The sequence below is a fragment of the Notamacropus eugenii genome, chromosome 3, assembly GCF_028372415.1.
Source record: "Notamacropus eugenii isolate mMacEug1 chromosome 3, mMacEug1.pri_v2, whole genome shotgun sequence".
NCBI lineage: Eukaryota > Metazoa > Chordata > Mammalia > Diprotodontia > Macropodidae > Notamacropus > Notamacropus eugenii.
Window position 1 is genome coordinate 280,572,076 of NC_092874.1, and position 21,999 is coordinate 280,594,074.

Below are 21,999 nucleotides of genomic sequence, written 5' to 3' on the forward strand. Positions count from 1 at the left end.
TCTCCCATTGACCTTTGCAGAACTCAGAGAATGGTATACCCCAAGGTTGGTAGGAAGAAGAAACTTGAAGAGCAGAGGTCACCTCTTAAGAATATCCAAAGAGTTATTGCTCAACAGTCAATTAAAGGCTGCTCATGTCTATCAGGAAATAGACAATATATGTGTACATTATCAAGTCAGGAGTAAGGACCCATCATGCATCCCCAAGGGGGTGCTACACAAATATGTGGGTCAGACTGGGAAAAGGTCTGGAGACAGGAGATGGAAACTCACATACAGAGAAGAAGAAGGTCAGTTTGGCTGGAATGAAGCATGTGTGAAGGGAAATAATAGGAAAAAAATGTCTGGAAAAATAGGCTGGCCCCAGATTGTGAAGGGTTGTAAATACAAACAAAATTTGTCTTTGTTGCCACCTGCAAGCTTCAGGATCAATAAAAGCAGGGTTATGAATTTAAGCATGTTCATGCAACTGCCTGATCAACAGAAGAATTTATCACCCCTGGAAGAAAGAAAGATGGCCTATGTCTTCCACTGGATGTCTAGCCCTGCAGGTCAGTCTACAGATTTGACTTTAGGAAAAACATCCAAGAGCTGGCCACAGATGAAGGAAAAAAATGCTATAACATGTTAGTAGTGATTGGAATTGGGTAGTGGAAGGAATTCCTCATAGTTATATTGGTTAAAAATGAAAAGAGAAATCTCATGATCATTTTTAATACTCTTTTTCAGATAAAATTTTTAAGAAGAAAAGTTGTATATAACTAGCAGTTACAGAAATGGGGAGAACTAAAACACACACACACACATTGGGTAATGGGGCTAAGGAAGAAATCTAAAAATGAATCGAAAATAATTTTACCTTTTTGTGTCATTATATTGAGTTGAATGTCAGCGTTAAAACGCACTATCTGAAAAATCTTTATATTGGATACAGCATTTTATAGTGCACATTGTGTGCTGGTACAGAGATCTAACTCAATCTGATGACAATGTAGTCCTGTTTTTTATTCCCAGCTTATTAGGGAAAATGACAAAAAAAAACATATTAAGGGAAATCACAGATAGTAAAAGGGGTAAGTCACCTAACCTCTCTGAAACCCAGTTTTCCCATCAGGGAAAATGGGGTGTTGGATAAATATTGTTGCTTTTGCCCTGATTAATTTTAACCTGGACCAACATCCCAAACTCTGAATCTATAGACTCCATGTCCCCTGTCACTGGGTACTAGAAGTTTATCCACTGTTCTTGAACTCCCACCCTGGAGATATGTTATCTTGTGACTGAGTGAGTAGAAGCTTACCTTGTTAATTCTATCCAGACGGCCCCATCTCCCACCCCATGCTTCACATCCTATCTAATTGTCCACCCAGGTCATCCTGTCACCTGCTATGTCACCCAACAAAGACTCTTCCCATCCCAAACATGTACAATCTTTCCATTTATTGATCTGGGCTCTGTAATCCAATCAATACTAACATTGACTCTGAGAAAAGGATGTGTCAATGGACTATCCTGTGGATCAGTCACTTTCCCTGTGACTCCACATATCCAAATTCCCTTCTCACTCATCCACACCATGTGTTATATTTTTCTATTAGAATGAGCTCTTTAAAGTCAGTTTATCTTACCTTTTCTTATTTGAGTTGCTAAAGCTTAATAAGGTGTCTGTGCGTAATGTGTGAATGCTTCACGTGAGTGCATTTTCATTTACTTGTTCATTCATAGCATGCATGCATGCATTTCTATGTATTTATTGAGTCTCACTTTTAGATATATGATTCACAGTATAGTGGGAAAGGCAATGGTTCTGGAGTCAAAAGATCTGCTTTCAAATTCTGCTTCTAATGCTATGTTAGAAACAACATTTATTTTATATAGTCTGAGAAAGGAGACAAGGAGTTAGAATTTTCTTTCCATTTCCATTTCCAACTTTCCATTGGGCCTCCCACCTAATTTAATTCTGTTCCACCTACTGACAGCTCAGTGGAACAATGGACAGTGCACTAGACTTGGAGTCAAGAAGACCTGAGTTTAAATCAAGCCTCAGGATGTGGTTGACTCAAAGCACTAGCGGGATAAAATGTCCTACCTGTGGGCAGCTGGGCTTCTCCAGGTCTTGTAGAGTTCTCATTGCCTTCCAGATGTCTTTCTGACCTTGTTGAATTAAGGAATGGAAGGAGTGGCATCTCTATGGTAAATGTATCCTTTTACTCTTTTATTACAAAGAAAACTATTTTATTGCATTTTTCATTCCATGAGTGTTTCATTATGTTCCAGTAATAAGAATAAATTGGTTCTGATCCAGAAGAAATAATGACTTCCTGTGGCACTTCTTTGTGCTTAATTTTCTCATCTGCAAAATAGGGGGAGGAACTGATCAATGGCTTATATGTGTTTTAGGGGAAGGTGTTGAGTTCTAAATCTATGATCTATGATCCTGTAGCCTCCGTGGCTCTCAGTTATCTCATCTACAAAACAGAAAGCTTACGGTTAGATGCCCTCTGATGTCCCTTGCCACTCTTGATCAATGATCTCTATATAATCTGTCTATAGTTATCAGTGCATGAAGTGTTCCCTCTGCCTCCATGAATGTAAACTCTTCATGGATTAGGACCATTTCTTTCCTTTCTTCCTTTCCTTTCCTTTCCTTTCCTTTCCTTTCCTTTCCTTTCCTTTCCTTTCCTTTCCTTTCCTTTCCTTTCCTTTCCTTTCCTTTCCTTTCCTTTCCTTTCCTTTCCTTTATTTTCCTTTCCTTTCCTTTCTTTTCTTTTCCTTTCCTTTTCTTTCTTTTCTTCATGCCCCAAACCCTCTAACAGTTCCTGCAACATCACAGTTACTCCGTAAATGTTTGGTGAACTGCACTGGATTGAATTAACTTGAAATATGACTGAGGGCATCCAAGCAGAGCAAAGGAGGAGGAATCAGCATATTAGTGCCTTAGGAAGCTGCATCCCTTCCATGAAGGATGAAGAAAGGGGTCAGTCAACAAAGACTAGAAGAGAGATACAGGGGAGGGAAAAAACCATCAATTCCTTTCCAGGACCAATCCCAGTCAAATAGATGCCCTCTGCATTTGCATGCTTGGACTCAACCATTAATTGGCTAAGCTTGGACCTGGATTTGTTTGGCACTAACCACATTTCAAGGTCTTTAACGTGTTCAGCCTGTTCTAATATGCTTATTGCCCTGGTTTTCATCACTAATGAGGCATTCAGTTTTTATAATCTGGGAGATGACCCAAAGAAGAGAATTAATTTAATTTAAAATCAATGTACGAGAAGAATTTTTAAAAATAGCTCTAAGCTATTGGCCAGAGCAAGGGCCACCACAAACTTGAGGCAGGGATGTGTTAGAGATACAGGCCAAATGATTACTACTATCCCCCAGTGTTAAATAAGTCATATCAAATCAGATGTATTTCTTAAAGACTGGACTTTGCCTTGGGTTTCTCATTTGGTTTAATCCAGTTGGGCTGCACAATGGACAGGACACTGGGCATGGAGTCAGGAAGACACTTTAAGTCTAGCCTCAGATACTTCCTAACTATGTGACCCCCTAGGTAAGTTATTTGATCTCTGTCTGCCTCAGTTTCTTCATATATAAAATGGGGATCATACTGCTCCTACCTTCTGAGATTGTGAGGATCAAATGAGATGATATTTGTAAAGCTCTTAGCACAATACCTGGAGCTTAGCAGGTATTTAATAAATGCTTATTCCCTATCCCAACCCCACTCCCACCCCTTTGCTCATGGAAGACTTTCATTTGGTTTTCAGTTTGCAGCTCTCTAAGTAAATTGCAAACCATTGTCAGGATTCAACACTCCATGAAAAAGCAAATTTAATTGAGCTTGGGGAGAGGGGAGACTTCACAGAGAGACCTCAGACCTTGAACACCAGGCTTCATTGATGGGATGGGGGGAAGGAAAAGGAAGAGACTCTCAGACACTGGGAAGCCATTGTTGTTAGGAAGTCAAGTCTGGGGGAGCAAGAAAAGCAGAGCTGGCTTAGAGAGGAGCTGCCTGAAGGCTTTACTTCCATTTCTGTCTCCCTGTTCTAATTGTTCTTTCTAATTTGATGCTAAGCTGAATTATTTCCACTTGTTTCAAGAGCACAGTTGCTATAAGTGTCTTTTAAATTTTGTTACCCTGGGACAAAGTCTTGGATACCCAGTGCTAATCACATTCCTCTTCCATATTAAATCTAATATCTTGTAGGACAACTTAGTACAATATACCTGAGTCCTCAGATCTAAAATTAGAAGGGACCTCAGAGACCATTTGGCACATTTGAAATAATGAAACTGAGGCCCATGGAAGTTAAGATACTTGCCCAAGGTCACTTATGGGTAAGTACATGTCAGAATAGGATCTGAATCCAGGTCAGAACCTTTGTCTCTACAAATGTGTGTATGTGTATGTATATATTTGTAAATATGTTTATATATGTATATATATGCCCACATATGTCATATATACATGTTATCATGTCATGTGTGCACATGTGTATAAGTATTTGAAAAGCTACACTGAATTGCCAGTTTAGTTTGATGAGTGATCTAACCCAGCTCCTTATTGACCCTGTTTCCCTGCCTATAAACTAAAGGAGTTTTGCTAGATACCCTCTAATCCAAAGCCCTTTTCTGCTCTAAATCTATGAACATAGGCCAGTATTTGGTTTGCTGCTGAAATAAAGTCCCTAGCTTAAGACCTGGAGCAATCTAACTCATTATCTTGGGGAGATTTACTCAGTAGATTCTTTCCATTGCAGAAATGGGCTCTGTTATCATAAGAAGGCGTTTCTACAAGCAGGTTTCTGACCTTGACCACACCTCTGGTTGGCGGGCCATGAGGCAGAAAAGAAAAATGAGTTCCTTCTGCCAGGACAGAATGCCCATTGCCAGAGCTAGCCTTACACATAGGTAGGGCATATGGTTGACAAGAAAGACTCATTGAAGGGATGCTGGGGAAGATTTCCTGCCATCAAAAGATCTCCCTGAAATTCTATCGTTAGGGATGAATATTTTGGGGTCTCCCTTTTTTATAGTATGAATATGATCCCAAAGAGCATTTGCAAAATAAGATACTGCTAATCTGATAACAGCAGTGGGAATTAGTTTATCCACAGGCTTTCTCGCTGAGTACTAAGTGAAATTTCTGTCATGTAATTGGTCAAACAACAGAAGAGGGAGCGTGCATGGGCACGACTTGGAGGTGGGTGGAAGTTGAGTGATACAATTGGGGCTCTAGAAAGGTTAGAATAAAGTGAGGGCATTGAGGTCTTGGAATAAAGGGAAGAGGGAAGGAGAAGATCAGAAAAGGATATGAGAAATTGCCAGGGACAACCTCCACTTCCTTCACAGTTTTATTCAGGCATGGCCTTTCCCAGCAGCTCCAGTCCAAAAACACACTGTGCCACACTTTACCAAAGAGAGAAATTCAATTTCTGTCAGGCAAAAAAAGAATCACTATGGGGAAGAAGCTGCTAAAAGGAAAGAAATCTTAATATCAACAGGAGGCAAGGAAGTTTTCTATACTTATTGACTCCCCATCTCATTCCTCAGTGTCTACGCCCATTTCTGTTTTGTTCAAATCACAGACCACAGATCCAGCCTCCCCATATCACAACAAATAGCTTAGCCTCCTGCTATATCATGAGAAGACTGAGGATCTACCAAGGGAGCTCTCTGAAATCCAAGCCTCAACACTTCCTGGTATCACCCTTTCCTCATTCTCCTTGGTCACAAGCCACAAGAAAACTTTCCTCTTTGCTGAGGCCAGTTACTCTCCCCAGCTTCCTCCAAGACTTTGGCCTGGGGGTGATTGCTTCCCCATCATGTATCCTCACTCTCCCTCTCTATTGCCTTCTTCTCACTTACCTAGAAACTCAGGCACCTGATTCTAAAACAGCTTTCTTTTCATCCCTCTATTCCACACAAGTAACATCTCATCTTTACTACCAAACTTCTACAAAAATTAGTTTACTAATTACTTTTTCTTTCCTTTTTTTTCATCATGTTTGCTCTTTCCTCAACTTCTTGCCATCTGGATTCCCTATCACCATTTAGTTACTGAAAATGTTTGTTTGAAGATCAAGAGTAATTCCTAAGGAATAGAGGGTTGATATAATCACAGAAAGGAAACCAAAGGTAAGAGAGGAAATATGTATTTGCACTCCAGCATCACTTTACAAAGTATAAAACCACTTCCCAGATGAATTAGAAAGGCAGCTAACAAATACCAATTTCTAAGGGTTCGATTGCATAGAAGTAGAACCTGGATACCAAACTTTCTTAAAGTTTGTGAATTCTGTATTTTCAAGTTTTGATGTTAGCTGCAATTATTCAATAGATCAGTATAGAAAAATATGCCATATTTTAAGCATCTCAGTCAAAACTCCTGAATTCATCTGAAAACACTTCAGAATATGATATCTTGGGATTTGATTTGGGTTTTTATTCTTTTTATTTGTTTGTGTGATGCTGGGGATAGAACCCTGGCTTAGGCATCCTAAGTCTTGAGTTCAAATCTCAGATATGTCACTTGCTTCCTGTGTAACCTTGAATAATTGGCTTACTCCTCCACTGAGCCTCAATTTCCTAATCTGTAAAATGAGGGAATTGGACTAGATGATCTCTGAGGTTTCTCTTGGCTCTAAATCTATGACCCTATGGTTGAATTTTTGTTTGCTTTTAGAGGCATCATACTACAGCAGAAAGATCTCTGCTTCCATAGTCAGAAGGCTCAGGTTCAAAATCCTGCCTCTGATGCTTACTAACTGTATGACCTTGGGAAAGTAATTTTACTTTCTTGGTCTTCAACTAACTCATCTGATTGGACTAAATGGGTTCTGAGGTCCCTTCTGTTCTAAATCTAAGTTCCTTTGAGCTGATATAATATCTTCATGACCTTGTGAAAATCATTTCACCTCTCTGGGTCTCTTTCCTCATCTGTAAAGTTATATGGTTACACGAGATGACTTGTGAGGTGCCTCATAACTCTAAATCTAGGTTTCTATGATCCCATGATATGTACTAGCTTCAGACATTGGGGTTACCTAAGGCTAGAGTATTGGATTGAATCTAAGAAGAAGTAATTCAGAAGAAATGTCTTGCATTTGGGCATGAAACATCAACTTCACAAGTATACGATCAGGGAGATATATAGAGATAGCAGTTGTTCCGAATAAAGATGTGGGGTTTGTTCTGTTTTGATTTTTAATGGATTGTAAACTCCACACAAGTTAGCAGTGTGTTGCTGCAATAAAAAAAAAGCTAATTCAATCTTGGACTGAAATAAGAGGGGTCGAGCTTTCAGGAATAGGGAGGTGATAATCCCATTCACCCCCATGACATCTTATCTGAAGCATTTGCCATAAGAAGGCTGTTGATGAATTGGAGAGTGTCCAGATGCCTCCAAGTAGGAGAAACTGGTCTTGTTCTGTTTGGTCCCATAGTATAGAAGGAGAAACAATGGGGTAAACTGAGGCTGGATGTCTGAAAAAAATTTCCTTAAAAATGGGAACTATCCAGAAGTGCAATGGACTGTCTCAAAACATGGTGGATTCCCCCTCCTTGGAAACCTTTGAAAAGAGACTGGATGATTGACTGATTACTTGTCAGACCTGTAGTAGAGGGGATTCCTTTTGTGTATGAGTTGAACTAGATGGGTCACTTCAGACTCTCAGATTCCGTGACTTTGTGGAGTAGTGTGGCTTTGATTAAAACCCGAGTCTGGGTGGAAAGAAATCAAATGCCAGGCTGCCTCTCTAGTATCAAATCAGGGACCAAAACGGCCCTATCCATTCTGTCCCTAAACCCTGAAGGAATTAAACTTCCCTCTTCTGAGAAGGAAGGGAAAAGGTAATGTCACTTTCTTCCCTAGTTCCTTTTTAGAAGAGAAGAGGACTAATGAGTCCTTCCTCTTCAGTCTCTACAGAGAGGCTGCAGTGTAAAGGTACCCTGTGTATGTCAGCAGATGACTCAGAATATTAATATGTTTTTGACACCTACTGTCATCAGGTAAAAAAGATAGAAAAGAACAGAGGAAAATGAAAGCATGCCCTCATTCACTGAGCTTTTGTGGTACATAGAAGAGTGGTTTTTAATCTCACCAGCCTTCTGGTTTCTATTTGGAAATGGAGCCCTATATTGAAATATTTTCCATTTCCTCTTAAGGATCCCCAAGCCATCTACTGTCCCTGCCCCTGTCCTATCCCCAAACCCATATATTCACCCTTATTCTTCTCCCACAGCATCTTCCTCAAGAATAAATCGGTCCTTCAGTCCTTTTAATTGCCCTCCTAATAACTATCATTAGAAGCACTGTGGCGTTATTGATGAAGAACCAACAGGCAATGAGGTCAGAAAATTCTGAGTTCAAGTTCTGACTCTTACATAGGCTCTGTGACTCTTGGAAAATAATTTCCCTTCTAAGGGCCCCAGGCAACTTTCTGAACTATCATCTACAGAGTTGCCCGTATTTAGCCACCTCCACATCAGGAGATGCCCATGTCATCAAATCAGTAGTGCCAACAAAAACACCTTTTTTAAAAGAGCTCACTTTTATGGAGCTCTGTGGTTTATAAAGTGATTTCCTCATGGCAATACTTCAACGTAGGCAAAGAAAGGTTATTTTTTCTTTTGGAAGGGTAGTGACTGGGGAATGGGAACTGGACCTGTGACTTAATTGGTATAGAGACTACTAGAGAAATGAAAATTCCCTCTACCAATATAGGTTGTCACCTGTTCTGTACCTTAGAGCCTTATAGAGAATTCAAGAATTTCTCTCCTCATTTTATAGATGAGAAAACTGAGGTACTTACCCTTACCCTTAGACTCTTGTAATAGCCTGTTGATTGGTCTTCCTCCCTCATGTGTCTCCCCACTCCAGCCACTGTCCACTCAGCTGCTCAAGTGTCTTTCCTAAAATATACATCTGACCATATCACACCTTCCCTATGCTGCTCTAATAATATATGATATTATACAACATATCAATTTTGAGTGTAACATATTAATGTTAAAATGTAAAATCTAATAATATAACATCAAATCATATCACATCACATCCCACTATATTACATTGTATGTCATAGTGCATAGAAAGTTGACCTCAAACCTGGGTTCAAGCCATATTCCTGACACATATTATCCATGTGACCATGGATAAATCACTTCTCCTCTCAACATTCTAGGCAATTGCCTCTAAGACTATGAGATGCAGAGAAAGTGTTGGCAGAGTTGGTAAAGAGAGTTTCTTCAGCAAGGAATTTGTGATAGCAATGGCATCACTGGTCTAAGACTTATTCCGAGCCTGAATAGGATGCAATAGAGGGGGATCTATTTTCTTTTCATCAGAAAATCATTGTCTCCCAGAATCCCAAGCAGTATCATCCTTTAACTCTAACTCAATTTGTTTTTAGTTTAGGCTCAGAGGTAAACAGACTTCCTGTCCTTCAACATGTAACTCCACATAGACATCACCCACAATGTCAGGGCTGACGGTGGCCTCAGTGTCTGGCTCTAATCAAGTCACTCTACCTTTCATTTCCCTGAGAGCTTTGAACACAGATCTGCATATTTCAGTGATCACCTGTCCTGATCTCTAGATGTATTTCCCGTCATGGTAGAAAGGAAGCCAGAAGTCACAAGCAGACCTTGTTATCACAGAGGTTAACACTGCTCTCAGATGCTGTCAACCTTTCCTGTGAATGGGGAGAAACTTGCTAAGAATTACCAGTTAAAGTCCACAGAGCTAAGCTTTGTGTGTATGCTCTAAAGAATGATTTATCTTGTAACCATAGCTTTAATTCACAATTTCACAATTAATTAAACATCAGCCTAATCATTATACCCACAAAGCATTTAAACTGATGTTGGGAGAATGATGGAGAAATGAATAATGCTTTGAAGATCCATTTCAAATTAGTTATTTGATTAATGAATATCCCACAAGAGCACTGGTGTGATGACCTCCGTTGATGGCTTAAAGAAAGACACGTCTGTTTAGATAATGAGAAGACAAAGTGAGTTTGAGTTATCTCTGAGTGTATGTTGTGTCGAATTACAAGGATTAATCTATACAAAATGTATTATGTCTCCCCATGGCTGACTGGAGATAGCATAGAATGGGAAGATCAATAAATAAAGTTTGGCATTTCAAAGATGCCACTCGATGATAAACCAAGACCCGTATGCAGGCCAGCCGCCTGCCTGTGGCACCTTGGAAGCATAAGCTGTACCCCATAGGTTTATGAAAGAAAGAAGCATCTTGTTCAAGATAAGGGGCCTCATGGTGGAGGGGTGTTCTTGCCTCATAAGCTCTGAGTAATCCTTCCTAACCCCTGACCTTTCGATTTCTTATGTGCGGAGGAGAAAATTGCTTGTCACTTTCACAACTGCCATTCTTGTCCGATATATTTATACAAATAAAAAACTACTCCATTGACTTTGTGTTTTTTAAGGCTTTTTCACCCTGTAAGTTCATGATGAAAAACAAAGCAAAGCAAAACATATACTTTTAAGGAGAATTGGAATTGGAGAAGCTGATGGGAAAAGAAGAGACTAGGAGGGAAGAAATCTCCCACAGGGAGAATGTCTAGCTGTCATCAAATGACTTTCTATGGCAAGGAAACACTTATTTCAAACTCTTGAGACATATTTGGACTCCAGTTCCTCTTAATTCCTCATTAGGCAAAATCTCAGCAATTTTACAGCCAAAGGAAAAGTCTGTATGGCATTTGGGTCTCCAAAGGCTTTGTGTTGTTGTGATTATGATACAACAGGGAATGTAATATTGATGGTAAACAAAAGTAATGTTTAGTAAATTTTTTACCCTTTTAATGTAAAGATGGCAGCTCTCCCAAAGTTGTGGTTTTGTTCTCTTTCCTTAAATAAGTAATAATCAAGACCAATGAGAAGACAGTCCTTGGACTTGGGGGTTGGGGAGCAAGAAAGGGTGGAAACTGTTGCAAAGGTCCATGAGTCCCTATGCGTGTATGCACCTTGAGGACAGGATTGTTTCCTTTTTCTCAGTCCAGTGTTGCAGCACCAGCAGTCACTTCGATTGTTGAATTCAGTGGTACAACTGAAAGAGTGTTAGATTTCAAGTCAGAGGATCTGAATCCAAATCTTAGCTCAGTCACTTCCTACTATGCGATTTGGGGCAGGTCATTTATCCTCTTGGGTGGGACTTGACTTCTCTGAGGTCTAACTTCATGAGCCTATGAAAAAAATTGCATATATACATAGAGATTTTAGTCCTCATTACCATCAACATCACATCCAGACCTGAGATTTAATCAGCATGGGGAACAACTAGGCTCCTAGTTTTTATGTATTTACTTTTGTCCAGACCTGTGTGGTGAACACACTATGAACGCCTTCCATGAATGCAGAAACTTATCATTGTAAGCAGAGATATTTAATATGAAGTCTCTGAACTTGGTTTTTAAAAAAAAAAATTGCTAATTTTGTTTCACTAGAATTGGTTGCCTTTCTAATCTTACGTATTTTATTTTACGTATTAGGAAATATTCTGAGAAGAGGTCCATAGGTTTCACCAGACCGTGTAAGGAGCCCAACACACACACACACACACACACACACATACACACACACAAAATCTTTCTGTACTAGGGTAATTCATATTATTTTAAAACTGAAGCACACCATTTCAGGTTTATTGCCTGTTATAACTCTACACTAAGCCAAAAATGGCCTAATTGCTATTTCCCATACATTCCATGCATTTGTATAGGTAGTTCTTGCCTGAACCACATCCTCCTCACCTCTGCCTCCTTAGAACTTCTATTCTCCCTTAAGTCAGCTCATATGCCACTTCGTACCCAAGACCTCCTCTGACCCTCTCAAATGCCACACCTCCTACTCACCCTCTGAACTTACTTTTTATATGTCTAATATTGAGTAATTCGTGAATGTCATTCCCCACCTCTAGTAGAATGTAAACTCCACCTGGATAGGGCTTATTTCCTTTTTGTTTTTGTATCTCCAGTGTCTAGCACAGTACCAGACATGATGTGGTGGCTTAATGTGGTGGCTTATTTAATACTTTTAATTCATTTAATTTGAATCTTTGAATCTGCAAAGTCTACCTCAGTGTCTGGCACTTAGTAGATATTAACATATGATTATCAAATGAATTGAATTTAGAAGTTAAGTGGCTTCCTGGTGATCAATTTACCCAGAGGCAGCTAGAATCCTTCTTCAGTCCAAGGTCAATCCCACACCTAGAACTGGATATCATTTAATTTTATAGATAAGGAAACTGAGGACCCAGGGCATTAAGTGATTTGCCCAAGGTAACAAAGGTAAGAAGTTTCAGAAGTGGAAATTGAATCCAGCTCTCCTGTTTCTGGAACCATGATTCTCACCACTGTAACACACTGTCCCCCCACCCCACCTCTATTATGCCAGAATGCCTCTTCCCCCCCCCCCATATGTTAGGCATGTGGTCAGTTTTTGTTTAAATGAAACGATTGAACCTTCCCCAGAAAAATAATGCCTCCAAGTTGTCTTTTTGGATGCCTATTCTCTGCCATCATTGCTGCACTAATAGGACCAAAATCAGTTGTTAGAATTGCAAGCTAGTAGATTATCTCCTTGACCTCCAAAAAAAGAAGGGTTAATTTAAGGACTGAATGTAGCAGAAATCTAAAAAGAACAGGGGGTGGAAGTATACTTAAGGACCAGATATCCAGCAGGGAAGAGATGTTTGGAAAAAAGGCGTTGACTTTATTCAAAAATGGACCCAATTCAGAAGGCTTTTAGCGCAGTGAAATCACACACTTGACAATCACCAGACATGATTTTCTCACTGAACAACCATCAAGTCTCCCAATTCCAGACCACTAAACTTAATCTCCCCCCCTTCATAAAAGTTAAAAATCAGAGCTATTGTGAATAAATTGCATGTTAAAACTTTGCCCCCTAATTCCTAAAACAAAGAGCAGAGGAGTACCGACCCATTTGTCAATGCATCTGCTTTCTGGGTGAATTAGCATATGCTCCATTTTAAGCATTAAACAAGATTGAAAATGTGTGCAAAGGCTTTCTTGATCCATGCTTTTAGGTATCTTCAATTTTTTTTAAGCTTGTAGTGGTAAATTTCCTTGTTACTCTTTAGGGGAAGAGGAAAGCTAAGTAATGCCTGGATCTATATTTTCTGGGATGTCAAAAAAAAAAAAAACTATGGTGGAATGAGCTTAGGATGAAAGAGTTAGAAGGTCTGGGTTTGGGTTTTAATTCTTCACTTTATTATTTGTGTGACCTTAGGAAGATCCCTTAGGATCTCTGAGTTTCAAATGAGATAGCATGCAATGAATGAAAAATGAATGGAAAAACATTTGGAAATGGAAAAAACAGCTTACTGTTTACCAAGCACAATGCTAAGCTATAGGGATAAACATAGGAAAAAAAAATCAAAACCATTCCTTACCCTCAAGAAGCTCATGCTTTTACTGGGGGAAACTATACATAAATAAAAGTAGAGAAGTCAGATGATCTGGGTTCAAATTCTGCTTCTGATGCCTTTCCCATGTGATTTTGGATGAGTCATTTATTCTCTCTAAACCTCAGTTTTTCTACTCCAAAAAGGGGTGGCACTCAATGATGTCTAAGGTCCCTTGAAGCTGGAAATCTATGATTTTTAAATTCTGTTACTGTCCAAGACACCTGAGCCAAGAGGAAGAGGAAGATGAGATTGGAGGTTGTAAATCAAACTGCAAATAGACCAGTATGATGAGACATGAAAGATCTGCTAAAGATAACCACTGTCAGAATAGACTGGAGAATTTCCTGCTCAATTTGGTCTTCAGAATCCTGAAATATTGGGTTCTCATATTACACTGTCTTGTCCTGCTTTCATATTTTATGTATCTTGACCTTCCCATCTATGAGCTCTTTGCAGACAGGGATCACAACCTCTGTATCACTGGTGATCCCCACCAACAAAGTTTTGAGTGTTCAATAAATAGTCCTGGTTGGTTAATTGAGTGCTATTGGGAGATACAAGCACTTTGCCTTTCACCCATTCTTAGAACCCAGACAACATTAATTGGCAAGTTTGGTGTCACTTTACCTTGTTGAATCTCAGTTTCCTCATTTGCAAAATGAAACAGTGGGACTAAAGGTTCACAGCCTTCCAGTTCTAAGCCTTTGATCCTATGAATGTGATGAAATGGTGCGATTGGATGATGACTTTGTAAGTGGGAAATATAGCCTGAGGATAAGACCTAAAAACAAGGACTTCTTGCTTCACCTGCCAAGTCTTCTCATATCTTCAATAGGCTCTCTTTTTCCCAGACTCTTAGAGTCCTGAGCTTCCTTCAAGGCTCAATTCAATATTAGCTCCTTTTCAAAACTTCCTGGATCGGCTCTGGTTCTTAGAGGTTTCTTCATATTTATTCACCTGTCAACATATTAAATCCCTCCAGTGAGATGTAAGTTTCTTGAGGATAAGTAATTTTATTTTTTGCTATGGTGCCCCTAGCAACTAGCACCAGAGCTTAATCAATGTCCATTGAATTCAATGGAATTGAATTGTGTGAATCTAATCCTCTTTTCAGAGGCTACCACCTGACACAAGGATCCTGGCCTACTTTGGGGACCTTTTTTATGTCCAACCTATCTAGATATCTTGTTATTCCAACCCAGTGGAAGCAGAAATGTCATATTTAGCATTCACTCAAAGGTAGCATCAGCTCCCCTTACAAAGACTCAGTCTCAAAAGGCATCAAACGTCATGTTTTATTTGCACAGTAAAGAGCATCAAAAAGATTCACTTGAGCCCAGAAAGAATCAGATCATCCTTTTTGCTGCTTCTGGACAAGCTTAAGACTCAGAGTACTGCCCTGGATGAGGTTCTAGTAAGGGAGGTCTGCTCTTCCCTACTGCTTATCAGTCTAGCTCGAACTCCTATTATTCACAGCACGTACTCATTTCTCCATGAGCAACATCCTCCATTCCCAGTTGGAGTCTCTAGCCTTGTCTGCCATTTTTATTGCTTTCCACTCTAGGCATGTGGTGCTAGGGTCTCAGGAAGGAGGCCAGCTGATTTAATTACATAGGAGAAACAGGCCTAGCTTAAGTTTATAGTTTTATAGTTCTTTTGTATATGTCATTCAAAATATACAAAACTTTGCATTTTTTGGTACTAGAGTCCCAGAGTTCCTGGCTACATAACAAATCTTTCCTCAAGTGACTATGGAAACAATTAAAACTCACCTTTCTGACTAAAACACTACTTCTCATTTCTGGCTGGGTTAGGGTGAATACGTACTCCTTTTCTCACCCCCACCAAAGACGAGACAGTGTACTTCCCTTCCAAAATCTTTTTGGTGTTCAGGAAGGCATCTGTCTTCTCTTTCTGTTTTTCTTTTCATCCCTCATCTTTCTCCAAGGCAGCTGGTCTATCGTATGCAAATTGTTTAGGGCTGCTTCTCAAAGAATCAAGTGGGAATAGGAGGAGCTAGCTAGTGGGCCTTGGAGGGGGAGGAGCAACCCTGCCAAGATGGCAAAGCTTTGGGTATCTACCATTTCCTTAGGAGCCCACCATTTTTTTCCTCAAAGATTCGGAATTTTAAAATAGATTATTCTCATCTGTTCTAACTATGGATGTCGTCTTGTGTTGTTTGCCCTTCATCTTTGAGAAATTACAGATAGTATATATTAACGTTCTGTAATAATTTACTTATATACACAAAATATGCACATGTAACACATAAACATCATTTTTTCCTTCAGAAAGAAACAAAGACTAATAATGTGTCCTCAGTTTTTTTCCAATCAAATTTTAAAAAAGAATAATTATGAAAACAGTATAAGTGTTCTTCCCACCATAAAAACAGGTTATACTTGGTACAAATAATTTTAACATCGAACCAAACATTTCACTGAGTTCTTATCGTGCAATATGTTCATTTAGTGCTGCTGCTAGGAAGCTATTTTTAAATTCAGCCACTTAAATCATTGTGTCTCACATACTGTTGAGAAGATGTGATATTTCATTATCAAACAGAAACACTATGTACTGTGGCATATGAGTCATTAAAGGAACAGGGAATACAGTGTAGCTCTCAATAATGATGCTTGTTACTGTTATCGATGATAGAGTTTTCTAGCACCCTTTATCACAGAAATTCTAACTCTACTGGAATTAAGTAGGACGCAATTTCAATAATACAGTTGTTCCTAAGGTCTTTGCATCCCAAGTCTTGGTTAAGAAGCTATCCATTGAATAATACTGATAGCATAGGGTAATGTATGAGCAATTATATTAATATGGAGACTCAAGAAACAGTTGTTAAGTAAGCATCCTGAACTTGCCAGCTAGAAACTGTGGTTGAAGGACATTCCATGATATTCCACTGGATTGAAAGTTGAAAGTATAATAATATAGATTTTAAGATGATCAAAATAAAACAATGTCATGATAAGATAGCCAATACATGAATGCTAGATTTTTCCTTGAAGAAATTCCTTTATGTTTCTATTAAAAAAAAACACACTCTGCTATGCTCTTTATAATCTGTTTTTAAAAGACTGAAGGGGAGAGGAGAGGGACTGGAAGCCATCTCAAATAAGAAAAATCATATCATTTTAAGACTTTGAAAAGAGCTGCCAAGGCAATTGTTGGTTGGGAAAAGACCATCAAAAGGTTTTTATGTAGAGCAGGGAACTGACCCTTAGTCCCTTCCCTAGACATGGCCACAATGACCAAGTCATTTAGACTATATGGTGCTGGGGAAATAAAACTCTATTTGGAGTCAGAGAACCCAACATTGCTACTTACTTGAAAGCCTATATAGATATGTGCTATTTCCTCCAGCTAAATGTGAGCTCTAAGAGGCCAGGGTGTGTTTCTGCTTCTGTGTTGGTGTTGTTCCAGCAATGTCTGAGGCACAGTAGGAGCTAAACAAGTACTTGTTGAGTTGAACTCGTAAGAGTACACCTGATATAAAATGCTACACTAACAACAATAGGTTGTAGGCAATTGTTTTGCTAATGTTATGCTCAATTGCCTCAGCATTGCACTAGGCTAAGCTGAGCCAGAATCATCAATACCTCATTGGCCACTGGTTGACAATTTGTCAGTCATAACAATTCATGAAAACCATCCTCAAAGGTGACACAGGGTTGCCCACAATGACCCTCCGCTAAGGTGAGAAGGGGTTACCCATGATGACCATCCACCAAGGTGAGAAAGGGTTGCTCATAATGAGCTCTACTAAGGTGAGAAAGAATTGCCCATGAAGACCATCCACCAAGGTGAGAAGGGGTTGCCCATGATGACCATCCCCTAAGGTGAGAAAGAATTGCCCATGAAGACCATCCACCAAGGTGAAAAGGGGTTGCTCACAATGAGCATCTACTAAGGTGAGAAAGAGTTGCCCATGATGACCATCCACCAAGGTGAGAAGGGGTTGCCCACAATGACCCTCCGCTAAGGTGAGAAGGGGTTACCCGTGATGACCATCCACCAGGGTGAGAAGGGGTTGCTCACAATGAGCATCTACTAAGGTGAGAAGGGGTTACCCATGAAGACCATCCACCAAGATGAGGGGTTGCCCATAATGACCATCCTCTTAGGTGAGAAGGTTGTTCCTTGAATCCATAAGGGTGGCCGATACACTATGAAAGGTGACCTGTCTGAAGTATCAAAGTGTTGTCATTACCGGAAGTCCTTTACATTTAAAATTGAGGCAGACCCCCAAAGAGGAAGTTCTATAGTAGAAATAACACTGACTGGACAGGATGACCTCTGAGATCTCTTCAGACTTTAGCCTCGGAGAGTCCTTCCAGTTTTCAATCATTGTTCCATCATTCTCATCTTACTCTTACTCTGCAATGCCTTCATGATCCCTGATACATCTTAATACCAGCACCAGAATTATCTTTGTGTATTGAATCCAGTATTTAAAATTAAAAAAAAAAAAGAAGCAACCCTCAGGTCACTTTGATAATGGCTTTTCCTGATTGAGTGTAGGGGTGATTGAATTAGACTGTCAGTGCAAGCCAAACGATCAAGCTGATTAAGAGACAGAACCTGAGCATGTGCCAGGTAAAAGCTTTTCCTAAGATAGGAAAGATGGCTTTTCTATAAAGGATAAAGTGGCTTCTGCCTTCAGTAATTAGCTTTTGGTGGCAGTGCAGTGTCTTAGATAGAAAGCTGGGCTTAGATCCAAGAAGACCTGAGTTCAGATCTTATGTCTGGCATAGGTCACATCATTTTTATCTTTAAACACTTTGGAAAACTCCTACAACTTACCTGTTATGGCACAGATAGTCCTTAATCTCCATTGATGGAGGGATCACCATCCTAACCAAAGCACAGATCCTTTATGTATTCACATAATCAGATTTTAGTAGCAGAGCATTGCCAGGTCCACAAGCATTTAAGTACTTGCTGTATGTCAGACATTGTTCTAAGTCCTGAGGATATAAATACAAGCAAAAAGAAAGACAATCCCTGACAGGAAGGAGTTTACATTCTAGGGAGGGAAAATAACCTGTAGAAAGGTGCTGAAAATCAGGGGAAGGGGAAGAAAGGTGGTGGAAGGTGGGGCATCACATAAAAGATCAGGCATAGCGCCTAGAAAGGATGAAGACCTGCTTGGCCGGAGTGCTTTTTGTAAAGTGCAAGTCTTATGGGGAACCAGTCAGAGGAAAGGGTCACAGGGGCAGAAAATACTTTCAGTGTGAGAAGTCCATGGATAAGGTGAACTTTCAGGGTGAAGAGGCTTCTGGGACATGGTAGAGAAAGTCTGAACTGTCAAGAGTGGAGCACAGAGAAGATGAAGACTGGGCGATATCATGGGCAAATACCCATGACTCAGAGTTGGGAGGGATCTCAGAGTCCATCGGTTCAGGCCATACCTGAATGGGAGATTCCTTTGTAACATGCCCAAGGAGTTATCCAGCATATATTTGAAGCCTTCAAATGAGGTGAAGTGCACTCCTATCTCACTTTGCTCAACTGTAAAATGGGGATAGTAGCAGCATCTACTTCTCAAGGTTATTGTGAGGATCAAATTAGATAATATTTGAAAAGTGTTTAGCACAGTGCCTGGCACATAGTAGGTATTATATAAACCTGTATTCCCTTTCTTTTCTTCCTTTCTAGTGGAAGTCCATTCTGCTGTTAAATTGTTCACAGCGCTAGAAAGTGGCTTTTCTTCTGGAATCAGACATTTCCTGCTTCATAGTTCCTGCTTCAGAGATCAACCCTCAGAGATCAAACTGAATGAGTAGCCTTCTACATAAAAGTCCTTCAAATACTTGAAGACAGCTATGATGTCTCTGGCCAGCTAGGTGGTGCTGAAGTGCACAGTATCCCAGACCTAGATTCAAGAAGACTCACCTTCCTGAGTTCAAATCTGACCTCAGAGACTTCCTAGATGTGTGACCCCGGGCAAGTCACTTAATCATGTTTGCCTCAGTTTCCTCATTTGTAAAATGATCTACAGAAGGAATGGCAAACCACTCCAGTATCTTTGCCAAGAAAACCTCAAATGGAGTCATGAAGAGCCAGATGTGAATGAAAAATGACTAAATTGGACTGAATGATGTTTTTGTCCTTCTCTGCCAAGTCTTCTTTTCCAAACACTAAACACCCACAGTTCCTTCAATAAATCCCAATATTATAAGAGAGTAAAGCTCCTCACCCTGATCTGGAGGATACAAAGTTGAGGCCATAATGGAACCCAGAACACGAGATGTGGTCTCACAGGGGCAGAGGGCATCGATATTGCCACCTCTCTAATGTAGGCTTCACACAGCTTTCCATCATATTGGCTCTCTTGGCTGTCATAACACATGCTTTAAAGTCATAAACATTAAAGGATAGTGCCAACAAAGTCAATACCATGAAGTACCATCCAAAGAGGCAACCTATCTTAATCAAGAATGGGCAGCAGGATTGGCAGAGCCCACATTAATGGGTTATGCTAAGCTCTCTCTAAGAATATGTCTCAGACAGAAGGCTGTTTGGACGATGATAAAAGTTGGAGAAGATGTGGCAGAGTTGGAACATGAATTCATTGTTGGCGGAGCTGTGAGCTGATCCAACCATTCTGGAAAGCAATTTGGAACTATGCCCAAAGGGCTACAAAAGTATGCATACCCTTTGACCCAAAAATACCACTTTTAAGACTGTATCCCCAAGAGATCATAAAAATGGGAAAGGGTCGGGGAGGAGCCAAGGTAGCAGAGTAGAAAGACATACGTATGCTAGCTCCAAACCCACAGCCCATAAATTACCTGTAAAGAAGAACTCCCGACAAATTCGGGAGCAGCAGAAGCCACAGAACAATGGAGCAGAGGAGATTTCTGTTCCAGAGAGCCCTGAAAAACTGACGCAAAAGGTTCATTGCACACCAGACCCAGAGCAGAGCCCAGCCCTGCCTCAGCCACGCGGCACCAAGAGGAGCAGATCCGAGCAGGCTTCAGGGATAGAATCTCCAGCAGCCTCGCAGGTCCCTCCACCCACAGGTGCCAAAGGTCAGTGAGAGGGTCTTTTTGGCTGGCCGAGAGGGGAGTGGGGTGTCCCCATAACTCAGGCCCCCTTAGGAGGCAGCAGCAGGGGCAGCCACGGACAGGGGTTCCCAAAGCAACCAGGAACTCAGGTCCATTGTTGAAGGTCTCTGCATAAACCCCCTGAGGGAACTGAGCCCTGTGTGGCCACCCTGCCCCCACCCAAGCACCTGAATTTAATCTCACACTGAATAGCAGCCCCGCCCCCAATGAAAGCCCTGAGGCTGGGAAGCAGCATTTGAATCTCAGACCCCAATTGCTGCCTGGGAGGATCTGGGGGCGAGGTGGGCGTGGAAAGGAAACTCAAAAGTCAAGTAACTGGCTGGGAAAATGCCCAGAAAAGGGGGGGGGGGGAATAAGACCATAGAAGGTTACTTTCTTGGTGAATAGATATCTCCTCCCTTCCTTTCTGATGAGGAAGAACAATACTTACCATCAGGGAAAGACATAGAAATCAAGGCTTCTGTATCCTAAACATCCAAAAGAAATATTCCATGGGCTCAGGCCATGGAAGAGCTCAAAAAGGATTTTGAAAATCAAGTTAGAGAAGTGGAGGAAAAACTGGGAAGAGAAATGAGAGAGATGCAAGAAAAGCATGAAAAGCAAGTCAACACCTTGCTAAAGGAGACCCCAAAAAATGCTGAAGAAAAACACCTTGAAAAATAGGCTAACTCAATTGGCAAAAGAGGTTCAAAAAGCCAATGAGGAGAAGAATGTCTTAAAAAGCAGAATTAGCCAAATGGAAAAGGAGGTTCAAAAGCTCACTGAAGAAAATGCTTCTTTCAAAATTACAATGGAACAGATGGAGGCTAATGACTTTGTGAAAAACGAAGAAATCACCAAACAAAACCAAAAGAATGAAAAAATGGAAGATAATGTGAAATATCTCATTGGAAAAACAACTGGCCTGGAAAATAGATCCAGGAGAGACAATTTAAAAATTGCGGGACTACCTGAAAGCCATGATCAAAAAAAGAGCCTAGACATTATCTTTCATGAAATTATCAAGGAAAACTGCCCTGAGATTCTAGAACCAGAGGGCAAAATAAGTATTCAAGGAATCCACCAATCACCTCCTGAAAGAGATACAAAAAAGAGAAACTCCTAGGAACATTGTGGCCAAATTCCAGAGTTCCCTGGACAAGGAGAAAATATTGCAAGCAGCTAGAAAGAAACAATTCAAGTACTGTGGAAATACGATCAGGATAACACAAGATCTAGCAGCTTCTACATTAAGGGATCAAAGGGTGTGGAATAGGATACTCCAGAAGTCAAAGGAACTAGGACTAAAACCAAGAATCACCTCCCCAGCAAAACTGAGTATAATACTTCAGGGGAAAAACTGGTCTTTCAACAAAACCGAGGACTTTCAAGCATTCTTGATGAAAAGACCAGAGCTGAAAAGAAAATTTAACTTTCAAACACAAGAATGAAGAGAAGCATGAAAAG